This window comes from Sus scrofa, chromosome 8 (genome assembly GCF_000003025.6).
Source record: "Sus scrofa isolate TJ Tabasco breed Duroc chromosome 8, Sscrofa11.1, whole genome shotgun sequence".
Lineage (NCBI taxonomy): Eukaryota > Metazoa > Chordata > Mammalia > Artiodactyla > Suidae > Sus > Sus scrofa.
In genome coordinates this window covers 85,702,260-85,715,679 of record NC_010450.4, presented here as the reverse complement: position 1 = coordinate 85,715,679, position 13,420 = coordinate 85,702,260, and the positions used below count along the sequence as shown (strand labels likewise).

The window sequence follows — 13,420 nt, the reverse complement described above, 5'->3', positions numbered from 1 at the left end:
TAATAACTTGACATCAAGTCCACAAATGCAATTGACATCGCATTTCCTTTGTACTTTTCCTGGGAAAATGAAAGCCATTTTATTAAGGAACTGCATGAAATGTTATAGTGCATTTTAAGTGATGTATGATTATCACGTTTCCCAAATGAAGCTGCTATAGTCAACATAGATGTGAGTTAAATTATGAGAAAGACGGATGATTTTAGAAACTATTAATCCAAAAAAAATTCCCGTTGACTTAGGAAACTTTCTTCATATGAATCTTCCTGTGTTTTCTAGCATGATCAGTTGCACACACCCAAGGAAGGGAAGATTATCCAGTAGATGATTTTTTAATCATTTTATCCTACAGAATCCATTCCTACATATGATCATGTGGCTCTTTGAAACAATGTCCCCTCATGTGCCATGTTGATAATGTCACAGGAAGCAAAGAGGTCAATGGTAGCAGATAGCCAGCCTTCAAGAGGTTGTGTAAGTAAGGCTTTTAACAATTACATCATGGAGATAGACCTATTTAGGTAGTAATGTGATTAATAATAATGAAGATGCGGCAAACCAGGTGATGTTTTATGTATATATTTATATCCTGGAAATACATACACACACACACACATATATCCAGAATTTTTAAAAATGAGCATCTTAGTTAAAAACAAAATGCCACTCGTCATGGAATGTTGAAAGCATTTTCTGAGAATAGAGAACATTACACATAACAGAGGTGTGCAGATTTTTTCTGAAAAGAGCCAGATGGGAAATATTTTAGGCTTCCCCGGCCAAATGATCTTTGTCACAATTATTCAACTCTGCCCTTGTTGCTGGAAAGCAGATGCAGACATGGATGGGCCTGGCTTTGTCCCAACAAAACTTATTTATGAAAATGAGTGGCAGGTAAAGTTTGGGCCATGGGTCATAGTCTGCCAACCCTTGGCACACAAGATGAAGAAATTCTGCATCTCACTTTCTGCTGTGTTTTTAAGTTAGTTTTAAAAGAACCAGGGTACAAATTAAATAATAAAAATAAATGTAATGCAATACCCAATTTATGAATGATTTTACTAATGTTAGGAAATTCAAAAATAATGTAGATTGGAATCTTGAATGACTTGAAACTTTTGAAAAATCTTTGAGAATGATGTAAAATCAAATATAGACTCAAAATTGGAGTTCCTGTTTTGGCTCAGTGGTTAACAAACCCAACTAGCGTCCATGAGGATGTGGGTTCGATCCCTGGCCTTGCTCAGTAGGTTAAGGATCTGGTTCTGCCATGAGCTGTAGTGTAGGTCGTAGACGCAGCTCGGATCCCTTGTTGCTGTGGCTGTGGTGTAGGCCGGCAGCCACAGCTCCGACTGGACCCCTAGCCTGGGAATCTCCTCCTCCATATGCCCTGGGTGTGGCCCTAAAGACCAAAGACATGTATATAGTCTCAAAACTAAACACATTACATCCGCAGAAACGGAAGTCCAGGTAACTGGCTGCTTCTTGATAAAGTGAACACAGACATTTCATTTTTACTTTCAGTTATAATATTGAACTCCTTTGGAAAGATTTCTGCACCATCCGTATAAATCAGGATAAGCGAAGGAATAAATAAGCAGTGGTTTATGAAAACTGAAACTCTTTGCAAGACTCCTAAGAGGGGTAAAAATGAATTCTTCTCTTGTGCAATCATTTCTGGCATCAGAAAATAATAAATATAAATTGAAAGAAAAAGTATGAAGAAACCGTTCTTTGCTTCTTCAAAGTAAAAGATATCCATTAACTTCATGTGCTTCCTTGAAACTGCTCTGTTTCCTAGAATTTGTATTTGTTTATTTATTTAATTAATTTTTTTTGCCTTTTATCTTTTCAGGGCCACACCCGCGGCATATGGAGGTTCCCAGGCTAGGGGTCGAATCGGAGCTGAAGCTGCCAGCCTACGCCAGAGCCACAGCAACACCAGTTCCAAGCTGCACCTGCGACCTACACCACAGCTCATGGCAACGCCGGATCCTTAACCCACTGAGCAAGGCCAGGGATAGAACCCACAGCCTCATGGTTCCTAGTCGGATTCGTTTCTGCTGCACCATGACGGGAACTCCTCCTAGAATTTTTATAAATAATTCCCTAAACTCAAGAATCAACTTAAATGGTGTTCCCATCGTAGCTCATCAGGTTAAGAGCCTGATATAGTGTCCATGAGAATGTGGGTTTGATCCCTGGCCTTGCTCAGTGAGTTAAGGATCCAGAGTTGCCACAAGCTGGGGCATAAATTGCACATGCAGCTTGGCTCCTGTGTTGCCATAGCTGTGGTGTAGGCTGGCAGCTGCAACTCCGATTGGACCCCTAGCTTGGGAACTTCCATATGCATCACGTGTGGCCTTAAAAAGAAAAAAAAAGAAACAACTCACTGAGTCTTAGGGATAAACGCATTTATGTATTGCTGCCATTGAAGGCTCAAAGAAGAAGAAAGAGGGCATTTTGGATGTTGAGGGATAGAACATGGGATATTTTTATAGTAGCAGCATAGCTCTAAATTGTTGTCACTGTTTATGAAAGAATAAAAAAACATTTTATTTTAAAAATTCCATTATGGTCAGTTCTGGGGCAAAAACCAGGGGAATTTTCTTTAAATGAAATCATACTTGAAGTATGCAAGAACTTAAGAGAAATCTCCCCTCAGTTGTTTTGAAGTCATAAGAAAAGTGCTTTCGGTTTTTCAGAATTCTCCTTGATTCCTGGTTTTTCCGTAAGTTGTTTTTTGAGTTTAGGGAATTCTTCATAAAAAGTCTAGGAGACAGAGCAGCTTCCTTGGGGTTGCTTAAAAGCAGAGGCATTTTGATGTGGTCCCTCTGTAAAAGTCCCTGATAGCTATTCTTATCTGATGTGAGGGAGAGTCTCAAGATTTTATTTCTTATTATCTTTCTGATTATCAAAGTAATATGTGCTCACTATAAGTAAGAGTGAACACTATAGAAAAGTGAACGTGGGAAAAACATCACCAGTAATGCAGTAACTAAGAGGCAGCTTATTACATGATTCTTTCCAGGATTATGTTTTTCTACATGGCTGATATAAAAATATTGAAAATCCACCTTGTATTTTTGTCTGTTTAGCAGCAAATTGTGACATTACGTAAGCTAGGTAAATATTATTTTTAATGTGTATATAATACTCCAATATGACATATATCACTACCTATTATAATTTCATCAATCTGTTGTTATTAAAATAATACTTCAGTTAGTGTATTTCCTAATAAATCTCCAACTAGATTTCTGAAAATTTTATTAGGAAGATTTCTAGGAGAGGAATGAAGATGTTTAAAGTTGTAAATATTTTAATGGTGCTCAAGGCATATTCTAAAAAATATGTACAAATTTACATCTTCGCCATCTTTTTGTGAATCTTAGTGACATTGCATCCTCATCAGTACTGACACTTAACAATTTTAAAACAATCCTTCCTGGTTCCATGATGAACAGGGCAGCGGACTGGGCCAAGTGTAATTCTCCTCATGGAAATCGTGTAGAATGGGATTGTGGAAAACCCTAAGTCTAGAGCGAAACTCAGAGAAAGTGAAAAGCCATAAAATCCAAAACAAGTGGAGCATAGGCTAAAGTAACCGAGGCTAGTAGAATTCTTGCAGCAAGTTCCACTGGAGGAACAGAGAGGAATGGGAATGTGCAGGGGACCCCATGATGACAGCTGTCAACAATTACCAGTTGACAGAAGAGAGCCCAGTTATGAGGGGGGGACTAAGCTTGAGCAGGAGGGTAGCTGCTGGGAGAAATGAAGAAAGATTCTTTGTCCTATGAGTGGCAGATCTCAGAAAGCAAATCTTTCAATAAGGAGGGAAATGCACTTGCAGAAAGGGGCTTTGCCTTCAATAAGGAGGGAAATGCACTTGCAGAAAGGGGCTTCTGCTGACAAAGCTGGAGGAGATCAGAACTGGTGCATAAGCCACCTCTTATAAGCTCTGAAGGACTCCACAACGTGGAGGTCTCACACCTGCTCACATCATGGGTTTTCTGCTGGTGATTTCCTCCTGATGAAGACACATGGACAAGTTTAAAGGCTGTCTGGCTAATCTTTGACTAATGGGAGGCAGGAGTTAGGAGCATATTCTTGCCCCTTCATCTGCTGGGGGTTTGACTGCAAAGGTGCAGTTTCTGTAGCTCTGTGCACTTGGGAATGACCCTGCAGCCCTTCTGTCTCTCAGCCTCACCCTTTTCTGCTGCTTTTCCATTTTTACCTTCTCCTGCTTTCCTGGAATTACACTCTTTAACAGAATCCGTTTTTTCCTGTGCTTAATGATGACGTCATATCTTTCTTGTTTGCCTGAATTCCATTGGGATTTCTTCTATGATTCATGAGTTATTTAAAAAGCGTATTGTTTATTTTTCACACAACTGAGAATCCCCTATTAATTTATTTTTCGTTACTGATTTCACAGCCAGAATTCTGTCAGATGATAAACTCTGAATAATTTTAGTCCTTTACATGTAATGGCTTTCTTTTTGGTCCAACATCTGATCACCTTTGGCTAGTATTCCAAAAATTAAAAAGTGTGAATGTTGACGTTTGGGGGTACAGTGCACCATTCATGTCAAGCAGATCAGGTATGTTAATTGTTTTTTTCCGTCCTTGCTTCCATTAATTGTTTTTACTCCATCCTTGCTGAATTCTTCTTTTACTGCCGTTCTACTAGCTTCCGAGTGAGAGATTTTTAAATCACCTAAATGACGGTGAATTTGCCTTTCCCCTTTGTCTAGTTCTGTTAATTTTGCTTTATAAAGTTCAAAGCTATGATTTTAGGAGGCTGCATTTTTTTTTATCATGTTATCCGCCTGTTGGATCAACCTTTTCTTGGGTATGAAATGCCCCCCTCTGTTTTTAGTAAGTGAGGTGCCTTCAAGTCTGCTTTTTCCAATATTAGTACAGCTGCCCCAGCTTATTTCATTTTGTGTTTGCATGATACATATGTTCCTTTCCATTTACTTTCTTTTTTAAAATGAATTTAATATTTTCCATTATAGTTGGTTCCTTTCCATTTACTTGCAACCTGTCATTGTCCTTATGTTTTATGTTTGCCTCCTAAAACAACATGTATGTGAGTTTTACATTTTTGTTTTTAATCTAACCTGACAATCTTAGTCTTTTGTAAGAATATTTAGTCCCTTTTCATTTAATTCAATTACTGCTATAGTTGTGTTTATATCTACCAGTTTACTATTTTTTTTCCATTTGACCCATCTGTTTACGTAGTTTTTTTTCTTCCTTTCTTGCCTTTATTTGGATTAATCAATTTTTTACTACCCCTGTTTTTCCCCTACTTATTATTTAATATAATTTTACTCTTATTTGTTACCTTAAATATTATAAGATGTATCTTTTAAAGTTATGACGTAGGTATTAGTTACTACCTAGTTACTACAATATGCATCATTTGTATATTACATTCTGTCTAATGATTTTTAATAAGGGATTTCAGTGTAATTTAAACACATCCAGAGGAATACAAACTCCAGTTATTTTAATGAAGTGAGATTATCACTGACAAAAACTTGGTTAAAATTGCACAAGAAGAAAACTATTCCCAGGTTTTTATGAATATCAATTAAAAACTCTTGAGAAAATTATTAGCAGCAACTCATTAAAGAAGTTGTATATCATGATAAAGTAGAGGTAAGGTTCTTTCTAGGGATGAAAGATTATGAATTCTATTAAAATATTTCATCATAATGGTTGATCTAAGAGAAAAAAATCATATGTTAATTCTACTCATTTGACAAAAAGCATCCGCCATTCTGGATGTCTTGAAAAAGAGAGGTGTTGGAGTTCCCGTTGTAGCTCAGTGGTTAATGAATCCGACTAGGAACCATGAGGTTGCAGGTTCGGTCCCTGGCCTTGCTCAGTGGGTTAACGATCCGGCATTGCCGTGAGCTGTGGTGTAGGTTGCAGACGCGGCTCGGATCTCGCTTTGCTGTGGCTGTGGTGTAGGCCAGGGGCTACAGCTCCGATTCGACCCTAGCCTGGGAACCTCCATATGCCGTGGGAGCGGCCCAAGAAATGGCAAAAAAGAGAAAAAAAAAAGACAAAAAAAAAAAAAAAAAAAAGAGCGGTGGCTCAATAACGAAACAGTTAAACATTTTACAGCCATTGACAAACTGACAAACTATTTATGTTTTCACACATACATACACACCCAAACTGCCCAAAGACCGTGTCATAAATGATGGCAAAATGCTAGAGGTACTTCTGTTATTTCTGCTCCAAGTACAAACAAGATTAATTGCATCCATTTCTCACCCCTGCTAGTGATGTTGTACCAGAGTTCTTAGTTAACAAAGTCAGACAAGAGAAAGAAATTTGAAGTATAAAATCTAGAAAGGTGGAAGTAAAACTGTAATTCGTAGATGACTTAATACTGAGAAAACCCAAAACGATCCAACTGAAAAATTTCTAGCTGTTACACAATTCCAGCATCTAAAAGAGAGAGAGAAGAAGAAGAAGAAGAAAAAAAAAAAAAAGATATGACTCATAAAAAAAAAACCCAAGCAAACCTTTCATTGGCACAAACCAAAACAAAATAAAACAAAGCTCCAAGGAAATTCTAAAGGAGAATGATAAATTGGGAAAAAATATTTGCCACTCAGATAACCAGGAGCTTCCTCTCCAAATTGACTTAGATATTCCAGGAGTGTTGAGAAGTACAAAGCAACAGAACAATGGGCAAAGATGAACAGTTTGTATAAAAAAAAAGACAATTTGTCATATGGTGAGATGAGAATGTATTTTTTCTCCTAAATAGCTAACCAATGGCTTCATAAAACCTTTGTTAAGTAATAATTCTTCCCTTACCTGCTACTTCAAGATTCAGTGTTATATTTCATTGAGTCACCTATCAATACTTTAGTGACAAACTTATTTTCATATTGTGGTAAATTTTAACATCTTCTAGGTCTACTTCCTCTTTATTGTTTTTCTATTTCATAATTATTCTGTTTACAACCGGTGGATTTTCCCAGATGAACTTAAGATTGTAATGTCAATTTTACTTCCAATTTCATTTCTTTTGAAATGATTTGGAAAATGGTATTTCTGTAGCACATAGTATTTCCATTCAGGAATAAAGTATACTTCTCAAATTATTTGTCTTCTTTGATTTTTAATTTAGTCTTATTGATTTTCATATAGTTCCAGTATATTCTTTATCATATTTATCCCTGAGTATTGTAAAATTTTGTCACTAATGTGAGTTAGATAATTTCCTCTTCATATTGCTAAGATAGAGAATGATGAATATGAAAATTATTGGTTATTTAATTTTTGTTTATCATTTATTTTGTTCCAAATCATTGCATAGACCTTGCCATTTTAGTTCTTATGATGTCTCAGGTACTGTGTTTATCTTTGTTGATTGTAGAATTATAGTTCTACAATTTAGAATAATTGTAGAATTTACTGTGGTCTTACCCTTTGGAATAGTTGTAACTGTAGTTTCTTATTTTTCTGCTTTATTTTATTAATCAGAAATTCCAGGAAAACTCTGAAGAATAGCTACCAGGGCATCTTATTCTACCTCCTGAATACAGTGGGGACACTTATAGTGATTTGTTAGGAGGTTTGAAGTTGGTATTAATTTAAAGAGGATCTGATTACAATAAGAAATAATTATATGCCTAGAAAACAAAGTTATGGTTACAGAAAGAGAGAGGGGGGAGGAGTAAATTAGGAGTTTAGAATTAACATATATACACTACTGTATATAAAATAGATAATCAACAAGGACCTACTGTATAGCACAGGGAACTACACTCAGTATCTTTTGGTAATCTATAAGGGAAAAGAATCTGAAAAAGAATCATTTTGCTGTAAACCTGAAACCAACACAACATTGTGAATCAACCATCCTTTAATTTAAAAAAATAAATTAATTAAAAAGAGAAATAATTATTCCTTTCATTAAAAGTTTTTTTTTTTTTTTTTTTTAGAGAATGGATGCTGAATTTCATGAAAGGCATTGTGAGGGCACCATGGAGGGCAGTGCATAAGTATAAGTGGCTGGCTGCCTGGAATTTGAAGCTCAGTTCTACCACTTGAGAGCATTGTATCAAACCTCAGGCTAGCTGCTGACAAGCTCAGATTCATTGTTTGTAAAAATGGAGATATTAGTCAGATCTGCCTCATGGGGGTTCAATAAATGGTGCATGAACTAAAGCCTTTACTGTGCTGTGCATGTCTTTGGACTGCAGTCAGCACTCCATAAGCAATGGCTATTATTATCATTGATTTATTAAGATGTTGGTATGATTTTTCAGTGGGACAACTTAAGATAAAAAGCTTGACTGGAATTTCAGATAGCGGTGGCTCATCTTATTAAGAGGGCACATATGTGTACCCTGTGTTTGAGCACCTGTGGTTTAATTCATATTCTGTTTTTTCACTCTCACCTTCAAAAATATGTATTCATTTCATCCAGTCAGCAAGATTACGAAGCAAATTTGTCTTCTGCTTTTCAAGGCTCTGTTTATTCAGGAAGGAAGGGTGGAGTTGAGTTAAATACTAATTTTTGAATTTTTTTTTTATTTCTGATAGTGGTGATAATGTGGAGTGTGTTTATTTTTGTCTTCCTATCCTAATGTGCGTAATATTCAGAAAGTTATCAAAAGGCTTGATTGGTTAGTCATACGCACATATAAACTGAGAGCTTCTTATGATGTATAAATACAAGCATGCACCCTGCTACCATCATCTACCACTAGTAAGCTTCTTTATTTAATCCTCTATATTACCTTCATTTTAATAGTCCTATATGGTTGGTTATTTTAATATTCTGTGGAAACCTAACCTGATGTTGTTAACATTTTTTTATGGGATGATTGCACTTTGTCTATTGTCATTGTTAGTGAAGCTTACAGTATAGAACTATAACTTGTGTATTAAAAACTATATAGAAAGGATGCATACCTTTTGTTAATACATATTGTATAATTGTGGTTAAACCACTTTGTGGTTTTATTAAAATGTGTTAAATGATGGATTATGTGATATGCGCAACCTTGTTAAGAGGCATTTTGTTTTAGAAGGGAAGACCTTTTGAAAGACAGATACTGCAGATCCTCTGAGCCTCAATCTACCTATTCTAAACTATCTCTGCTGTCCTGGGGCCACATTCCTTTAAGCTGCCTCACCACTGCCTCTCTGGCGCTCTCCTTATGTTCTATGTTCTTTTGTGGATTTTGGCAGAAACTTATGAGTTCCTTCCAGTGCGGAGGCTCAGGTGTGTTAAGTCAGTCCTTCTCTCTGCCTAATAAGTCCTCCCTTTTGTTTTTCTATCATCTTTGGCGGCCTGTTGAGTGGGGCTCCTTTTCTTGTTGGTATCCATTAGGAATTCCCAAATGGGGAACAGGACAAAGCCTTGTCACCAAACACACTCTCAATCCACTCCACCAAGGGTTCCAACCCCTTAGTGGAGAATTTTTTGCACATCTGTCTTTTCCCTCTGTTTTTCTTAGCTTCCCCACCCTCCTGGCTGAAACATTGACTTGCGTCACATCTTTTTGACCCTGGGGCAGTCTATTGTCTTCCCGTCATAGTCAGGGAGTATTTTCACTCTTTACTGTAGAAGAAACCCTAGACCAACTTTCATTCTCAAGATAGGAGCCTCAGGAAAAGTCAGGGAGTGGAAATTTTCTAAACAGGAGGTGACAGTGTGTAATTCTGAGAGGAGCATTGTACAGTCGTGAAAACATGGGTAACCGAGGCTGCTGGTTTCCTGCCTTGGTGCTGCCATTTCCTAGCTGTGCAACTTTGGGAAGGAATCTCTGTTCACATCTCTCATCCGGAGAGTGATGATAATAACAGTCTCTTGCTTATAAAGTTGTTGTAACGAAAAAATTGCTTACTACTAAGTAAACAGCTTAAAATAGTAACTTGGTAGTTAGTACTTGATATTTGTTAGTAATTATTCTTTTATGATTATTATTAAGAACGGTAAAAAAATCCTTCTTTTATATATTTGACAATGTAGAACATAAGTAGAATATAATAAAGTGATGGGCCTACCTGAAGGGAAATGAGTACCTTCTTATTGGCAAACATTTAAATGGAAACTAAAGTTAGACGTGCAGCTGCTTGATTAAGTCATATAATTTGAAAATGGCATATAATTTAGACATGTAATAGTAAGCACTAGCAAAACTTGAAAAAATTTAAGTGATTTATGATGAGAGTAAAACTGTTGTTTAAAATTAATCCATTAGGCGCACAGACAGAATCAAAGAGTAAAATAGAGGTTGTAGTTATGGGATGCAAGCCTAGATTAAGTTGTTGCAAATTGCAGGGGTGACACAGAGAAGCATAGAAACGGATCTCAGGGCTCAGGAAGAGGCCTTGGCAATGGGTGTTTCTGAGTCAAGGGTCATAGTTTAATTCTTTTGGATTTTACAGAGTGTTATCTGGGCAGAAAAACTGATTTTCAGTTAAGTTTGAGGTAAAGATAGGCTATTCAGATAGATATGTCCACTATTCAGGGACTGGCAAACTTTTTGTATCATGGGTCAGATAGTACATCTTTTACTCATTGTGTGACAGACGTGGTGTCTCTGCTATGTACTCTTAAAAATTTCTTTTTTTACTATTTTTAACTTTTTTTAATTCACATTTTAAAAATGTAGAACAATAACAAGCTGCAACCTCATTGGCCCCATTGAGCCATGGTTTGCCAACCCCTGCTATATTCTCTTGTAAAAGAACAGAACCATGGCAGAGATGTTGGGCTAGAGATCTAGATTTCTTAACCTTTAGCATATATATGGCTTGCAAAGTCATTACTGAATATGCATACTCTATGCAGTGTTCTCATTTGAGCTTTATGTGAAAATATGATATAAAATAATATTACATTTTTCTCCCAGAAACTTATAAGATCATGTCCTACTTCTTATGAGCCTTGTAAAAAAAGTAAATTCAACAAAAATAATATAGATTTTTTAAAGTATTGGTTAGAATTTAATGTAATAGGGTCTGAAAATTCCTAATTTCTTAATTCTATGGAGATTAATGCAAAGTACAGTTTGACTTAGTGAGTGTCACAGAGACCAGAAGTGCCACTTTTGGTCTATAAGAGCATCATGATAAATGATAGAACAAAACAGCACATAATTGTAGCCAGCTGCACTTGGCTCAAGGATTATTTATGTTTTAACCATGGTATTAGGGGTGTTCTGTTCTTTTTAAAAGTGACCAAAATAAATGCATTATAGAAAGAATTTAATAAAAAATTTGAGTTCTTTAATTCTATCTAAATTAAACAAAATCAATGGCACAATTTAAAGAAGGCTCAAACTAGCTAAAATTAATGAGTCCATTTATTCCCTCAATTCAAGTAGATCACTAGAGAGTAATTATATTTTACTGACTGAATTTTATTGATCTTAAGTTTAGCCAAGGCATTTTACTTCTTACGACAGATTTCTCAAGAGATTCAATCTTTTCCCATTGTAAACTGAGAAATTATTTTATTTGTTTTGTTTAAGATGATACCTTATCTCAGATAAACTTTTGAAAACTACAAAAAGAGTGTTACTTTCTTATATATGCAGAGTTCAGATTTCGCAAAGCAGTTTTAGATAAATTCAATACTGTGTTCAGTTTTCAGGTACTAAGTTTTGAGAAAGACACTGATAATTAGGTTTTACTTAGAAGAAGACAACCAAGAATAGAAACTACACAGGTACTAACTTAAGTGAAAAATAGCTAAATAACCATCATGGAGAACAAGGACCTTGGATGGGCTGGACATGGTGGCGGCGGTGGACGAGGCTGTATGTATCTACTTTCTTAAATATTTAAAACAGCAGAGATGGCAACAGGTTGATTCATCCATCCGTTTATTCATCCATCTGAGCTTTAAAAAATAGACTTTGTTATGGTAGTCATCTTGCATGTGCTTGAGATACAAAGATAAGTAAGACATCCCCCACCTAGGAAGCTCAAAGACTAATGAGGATACTCACAGTCTCGTGGGCACAGTTATTAACTAGGTAAACTGAGCAGCCTTTGTTTTCTTCTCTGTAAGTCCAGATAATAATAACTAGCTCATAAAGTTACAGTTAAGAAAAAATGAGGTTGCAAAAAGCACTGCAAAGTGCTCTGGAAAGTTAGATTATTTCATTTTATAGCCAGAGGGATTTATTGACAAGAGATTACTAACACACCTTTTCTAAATCTTGTGATTTAAAACTTTATATATGGTGAATCAGTTATCTTGGGTAACAAACCATCCAAAATTTATTGAATTAAAGCCGCAATGCTTTATTTCTCATGATAAAAACTGTCTGTCGTCTGGTTTCCTGCTGGTCTCGTCTGGGCTTATTGAAGATTCCTCACTCACATGTCTGGAACTTGGGGTCTGAATTTTTCTCTCCATGTGGTTTTTTCATACATCAGTCTAGCTGGATCTTCTTTCATGACAGCAGAAACATTCAAAGACAGAGGAAACAGAGAGGCAAGGCTTCTTCTGACCTAGCCTTGGAAGTTGACCTCTATTTTTGCCACTTGGGATGCTATAGGCAGCCCAAGTTAATGGGAGGGAAAATAGACTGCACCTCTCTATGGAAGGAGTGGTGACATCTCATTGCACAAGGGCACGGCCATGAAGGGATTGTTGTGGCCATCTTTGCAACATGGTGAGTTTTCATTTCACACTTGGTAAAATGTAAATCTGCCAATACACAGTGGCTGACAGCTGCACTTTCGTTTTGTGTTTCAGTAATGGCTACTAGCAAATAATAATATGAAGTAAGATAAAGAAAATATTGCAGCATCTTCTAACTGATGTGTTATGAGTAAAGGTTCTATTTGTATCTATGAGGGAAATCTAACGAGAATTTTCAAGTCTCAGTAGTTAATCTTAAGTGGTTTAGCAACAGAAATAAATTCTACCTCTTACAAGCTGTCACTGTTATTCCTTGACAAAAAGATACATATACATATATTTTCATTCAATTTTCCTTCTTTTTCAGTACATAACGAAGGCTTAGAGAGCATGGCGTGGAGATGGGGAGTGATTTTTGTGTATTCGTTTGGTTGTGTTTTAATCTAGTAGGGTCAGTGTCATTTGTAACCGGTTAGTCTCCTTACCTTTTAAATGACCTCATATCAAAATATTATCCTGTTGCATTGATCTGTCTTTGTTGGCTTGTGGTCTTAGTGACTTTAATTTATATACCACATCTGGAATGGATATATGACAAAATAAACAAATTTCTCCATTTTGCTAACAACAAAGATTTCAAACATTTGGAAGTAGCAATAATTTTCCATTGAAAAATATTCACAGGATATAAATTGAACAATAGACTTAGTATACAAAAGCAGGAGTCCTCTAACCACTTTTATTTGGTTCTGCCCAAGTTAAACACACACACAC

At 36.1% G+C, this 13,420-nt stretch overlaps 1 protein-coding gene across 7 annotated transcripts in view; it reads left to right on the top strand.

Annotated features, from left to right (window-relative positions):
* IL15 (interleukin 15) overlaps positions 1-13,420 on the top strand; it is a 74,018-nt gene that overhangs the window by 25,301 nt on the left and 35,297 nt on the right. For 4 of the 7 annotated variants that reach the window (XM_013978870.2, XM_013978872.2, XM_013978869.2 and 1 more), the window contains one exon: positions 7,980-8,749. The exons of the other annotated variants lie outside the window; for them this stretch is intronic. The gene's annotated coding sequence lies outside the window, so the exon portion shown is untranslated. The remainder of the gene's footprint in view (positions 1-7,979; positions 8,750-13,420) is intronic. 7 annotated transcript variants of the gene reach the window in all.